The following is a 6,000-nucleotide window of genomic DNA, read 5'->3' on the forward strand; positions in this document are numbered from 1 at the left end:
TAGTAGTAGTGTAGTAGTAGTAGTAGTAGTAGTAGTAGTAGTAGTAGTAGTAGTAGTAGTAGTAGTATAGTAGTATAGTAGTAGTAGCGGTAGTAGTAGTAGTAGTAGTAGTATAGTAGTATAGTAGTAGTAGTAGTAGTAGTAGTAGTAGTAGTAGTAGTAGTAGTATAGTAGTAGTAGTAGTAGTAGTAGTAGTAGTAGTAGTAGTATTAGTAGTAGTATAGTAGTAGTAGTAGTAGTAGTAGTAGTAGTAGTAAAAGTAATGGTAGTAAAAGCAGTAGTAGTAGTAGTAGTGGCAGAACATCAATGATGGTAATGATAGTATTATCTGGGGCCCGTTGCATAAAAGTTACTATTATGGTAACTTTGCCATCCAATGGTAACTTCCATGGAATTCTTGATTTTGATTGGCTGTTGAGTATTGTTGCCATGGTAGTTACCATTGGATGGCAAAGTTACCATGATAGTAACTTTTATGCAACGGGCCCCTGGAGTGATTCGTGTAGATCGGTAAGTAGGTGAGTAAGATACCTTGTCTAATGATGTAAGTGCAGGGGGTTTACGAATCCAGGCCCCTCTTTGTACAGGTCCAGAGTGCTGTTCCCTATAGGCTACGGTTTTCTTACCCCCTTTGGAATTATGATTGTTTTGTAGAATATGGACACATACAGTGCATAAATTTGAAATGGAACTATTCAGCACATTATGCCGAAGAGTTTTAACAGTCGTCTCGTTGTTGTTGATCCTATACTGTCCTCAAGAACCCAGACAATATTACAATCAACGGAATAATACTGCCCACGTACTGATAAATGACAAATCTCGGTCGGCACAAATACAATTTCTGTAACTTGAGGGTGCATTCCCACTCTATTTTAGATTGATATCAAAGAAAATAGCAACACCAGACAGTATTTGTGTCTCCAATTATTTGTGCTTTTCTTTCTTTCTCTCTTTTTGTACCTTTCTCTTGCACCCACTCTCCTTCTTTCGAGTTGTTTAATCTGCAACCCCATGATTACATTTACTGCCCCACTCAGGGTTCCTGCTAGTAGAAAACGTGGTTACGCGAAGCCATTTAGGAAAGCAAAGATAACACTGTCGTGTCGTTTCTAGATGTGCGGTGAGAGTTAATAAAACACTAGTCGAAATATCATTTTGGAGTATTCGTGGTCTGCAGGGGTACAGAATGCCGCAAGGGCCGATCGAATAGAACAATATTATTGGATGTCGTTCGTTGCGGGTATAAGGCTGGGGGCGATGCGTTAGTGTGTAATGGTAACAGAATTTTTCTCTCTTTTTTGGTATTCGTGTTCATGTACTCTTGCAGACAAAGTGTCGTGCTTAATTGAGATTAAGTCATTTTCTTTTTGTCTTTGATGCATTAACAGGCAGACGAATCGACAACCAATTACTAACCGCGTGAAGGAAATCCCTCGTGCCACTCGACGCAATTTATGTGCATTCTCAAACTATCTCAAGTTTCTATCCTTGGGTTGAAGGAATAATCTTGATTTGACGACCTTTCATTCCAGAAGAAGGAAGTGCTGAAGAGCCAAATATAAACATGCTGATATTGACATTGAATTTTATACATAGATCCTATATGCGCTGTAATATGAGTGGTGCAACATTTTACTTTCATCGTGTGATCAAAGCAAAGGCGTTATTGTACACACGTGAAACAGTTTTAAAGTGGTACATTACTCCTGCGTATATCACCCAACCAAAGAAATAAAAGACACACACACGCACAATGAAAAATGGAGATATTTCTACTAATATTTGGGAGGGTAGAATTTCCCTCTAGTTGTATCTCCATACAACTAAGTAATGGTTTACTACCTCTCTGTCTCTCGGTCTCATTTTTTGTTTCATATACCTCCATCTATAGGATACTTCACTCTCCAGCTCTTCACCTTAACATCTTTTTCTCATCTTTTCTCCATCGCTCTATCATTCCATTTCTCTCTCTCTCCTTTCTTTCTTCCTCGATCTCTGCCTTAGATGGCATACAGGACGTGAGTAAGAGAAAGCGATTAAACATGTAGCCTGCCCTCCTCCCTTCGACAAGCTGGTCAGGATACGTTGGGCGCCGCAGTGATAGTAAGCATGGAGCGGAGAGTCATCCCATCCGACTCGCCTCGTCCGACACCGATTTACATCAGTGTGCAGCTCGTGCGGCATTTGTCTTCATATCCAGGGCTGGGGGACTCGTCTTTGATTGTTCTCCCTTAGATTTGACCATCACAGCTTCGACACAAATCACAGTGGACAGTGAAAAAAAAAGATCTGGTGGAAGATGGTCTTTCTTATACCCATCCGTAATAAATCACATCCGCTGCTAGCCTTCTACAAAAAAGGAAAATTATGTGAAACATAATTAAAGTATATCGTTTGTCTTTATTGTTGCGTACGCCGTTGAGTACTTGGCAATAAATTCTGTTCAATCTTTCGGCAGCTTGCATGACAACTATTCTAAAGGACAACCTGCTTGTACAAATTATTATCATTACTATGTGATATAGTTTTGAATTATTTTGGATATGGAAAATGAATGAAAAGAAAACGAAATAATTGAATTTCTTCCTATCGTGATTATAATTTTATAGCTCAGTCAGTAGAGCACCGGGCTAGCACCGGAGGTCTCGGGTTTGAGTCCCGATGGAATCCCATTTTTCTTTGCTCAATTTTCCACTAATTGATCATAATTTGCCAGTCATCTCTTCAATACGTCATGATAAGGTATGATTTTCAACCAGTAATAGGACCCAGTTCAGAGGCTGACGTACAAAGTGGCGATCAAATGATACAGGATAACATTTTCTTGTCTCTTCATATTTTGTAAAATTTTTGCTGTCCACCACTAACCACTAACAAAAACAAACCTGTAAACAAAAAAAAAAACAAATTATTTGAGATTTAGCCCTCTTGAAAGGACATTGACAGTCAAAAGTACTGCTTTCAACTTGGTACGGTCGTGTCGCTGTTATAGACAAACCATTGATATACACAAAGACAGAAACACAACATGCATCTCTCTGTCTCTCTCTCTCTCCCACTCTTCATCCATATATGTATATATATATATATATATATATATATATATATATATATATATATATACATACATACATAATACATTAGTGTGAATACAGACAACGTGGGCGTGATGTAAGCTTTAACCAACGCTACGAAAAGCAGCAGCCACCGAAGCTCCACTATACTACAATGTGCACTGAGCATGATGAGGCCGTTGTGCATGTTGGTCATTGGACGTAGATGTATGATGCTTCATGGCAGCAGGACAGATGAATTTTCCCTACGCCTCGTCACGACGGATGAGAAACCCGTTTGAACCCGGAAAATTGGAGAGTTTTACAGAATCAATGTCAACATCGTTCGCTCGTCGCGAGAAACTCAAGAGCCTCTGATCGATGCACCTAAATCGAATTAAGAGCGGGCATGATATCGATCTCGAAGTAAAAAGGAAAAAAATGGCAGAGGATGAAAATAAGGCGTGAGGTCGACTCGCCGCCCGGCCGCCTCCTATCCGCTCCGCTTGCAGCCCGGGCAAGGGTTGGATGCGGTGCGCTGGACGACCGGCGAATGGGATCATTCGAATAACAAAAGCTACTGGCAGGCTCCAGTGTCCTGCGTACGTTGAGAATGGAACATGTGACAAAATAGAAAGCTCGGAGTGGCCTTGATCCCTTTCCTCCATTGTGGCTTCTATCCCTTTCGTCTTTTCAAATATCTTGTGTTATAACTTTATATCTTCACAAGATGCAAATATAAAATATATGAAAATAGAAAATGGTGACATGACATTTAATAGGCAACATGAGAAAACGGAATTATCTCTATCATTTCATTACATTTATCATCATTAAGGTCAATTCTTTGCTAAGACTCTTTTCATATCAGAATGCATGCATACAGTTTTTTTACGTTATGTAAGCATATGATTTAAAACATCAGTAATACTCCTGAAATTGCATCGCATGTTTATTGTGTATCACCTTACATGCAACGACTTAATTATATTATCATGTAGAAATACAAAAATAATTGTTTGAAGTCATTGAATGGTTATTTTCAACCCGATTGATCATGACCCCCAATCTCTCGGAGTGACAATAGAGTCTGGAAAAACGAAAGAATTGTAATTACAAAAGGTCATATGTTATGAAAGTAATTGTCTGGAAAGAGACGTCAATATCGAGTAATCAAGGCCCATATCAACAGAATATCATCTCCACGTACATAAGCTACTTCTATAAATTGGCACTTGGCTGGGGCAAATACACTTGTGAAACCTATACATTACATTTGCATAGCCTAATTGCGTATTTGTTTATATAGATACAGCCATCCTCTCTACTAATTCACATAATTATATTTACCAAAGCCAACAGAGCAATGGTTGAAACGAACGGATGGTACACACCAAAATACAACTAATAAAAACACAATTGATGTCATAATACGTCATCGACATCCTTTTTTCTCTTTCGACTTACCTTATATAGGATTGCTAGTCATGTATCAATACACGATTATGATAATGATGATGATGATAAAAACAACAGTAATGATAGAAATAGTAATAATGAAAATCATGATAATGATAATGATAATAATAATAATAATAATAATAATAATAATAATAATAATAATAATAATTACAATAATAACGATAATGGCAATAATAATAATAACAATAACAATAATGATAACAATAATGATAATGACAGTAATAACAACAACAATGGTTTTATTAAAGAGAAGAGCTTCCCTGATGCTAGTGTCTTTGATAATCTAATTATATCAGAAGGATCTTTCACGAAGTCTGTTATTACTCCAGTATTCTGCACCTTGAACGAGCGAAACATTGTGGGTAAAGTGTATTTATGACAAGGATGTTATCTCTGGTTTAGATTCGAACTCTGGACCTCCCGTTCAAAAGTCTACAGCTAAGTTGAGTAACACAATATAATTGTATAAAATATACCTCTACCTGTCTATGTTTTGGTTTTCTTTTTTTTACAAGAGAGCTGCTTCGTGTTTGTTTGTGTGTTGTGTCTTTCTATACTGTTTTCTTTCCCTTTTCAGGCCATTTGCCGATAGTTTGTGAGTTCAGTAAGTATTATAATTATATTGTTCATGAGAAGTCTGCAAAATGCAAGCTCTCCTTTTTAGCAGTCTCCTTCAACAATTTTGATTTGTGTCGTCATGGAAGTCACATTCTTTTATGGTACTTCAGTTCACGGTATTTTCTCTTATATTACCATGTTGCTATTGATTCTATGTAATTACATTGTATGTCTGTCTCAATTCTATTTTTGTTTGTTGGAAATGAAATAAATGAAATGAAATAAAATAAAATGAAATGAAATGAAAGGTCTATGTTATACAAAATATCTGCGCATTATCCGAACGTTGTCGAAACGTCATATTGTCAAAATTGGTAACTTTATTGACGCTTGGAATAAGAAGTCATTATGTCTACATGTATAGATATCTAATATGTCATAATGATGAGCGAGTACATTTAGTCACAGGAGAGCTGATAATGGTCTGAAAGCAATGAAATGAAATGAAAATAACGATGAAACAACACGATTTAAAGTGTTTTCACTACATTGTAATCATCACTTATACAGTGTTTGCAATTCACTACCATATAATATATAAGCCAATCAAACAAATGAGCCACTGATCTACTTTCAAACAAACATTCTTGAAAATCTAATCAGTTAGTGTGAAACAAATGAAAATGTTTCATTTCCAAATGTAACAGCAATGCAATGAGTCCATACCAAGTCTTGTAATACAGTGTGTTCACAAACTTTATCATTGCAAATTTTTTTTTACATCTATGACATGGGCGAATTGCAATGTACGGAATTACTATGCCGTAACAAGAATTAATAGTTTGATGACCTTTTGTATTTCGCGCTTAAACATTATAATTTGCGGTATCTGAATGGAAGACAA

The sequence above is a fragment of the Diadema antillarum genome, unplaced genomic scaffold (genome assembly GCF_040938485.1).
Source record: "Diadema antillarum isolate AM-2024a unplaced genomic scaffold, OU_Dant_1.0 seq00001022_RagTag, whole genome shotgun sequence".
In the NCBI taxonomy this organism is placed as follows: Eukaryota; Metazoa; Echinodermata; class Echinoidea; order Diadematoida; family Diadematidae; genus Diadema; species Diadema antillarum.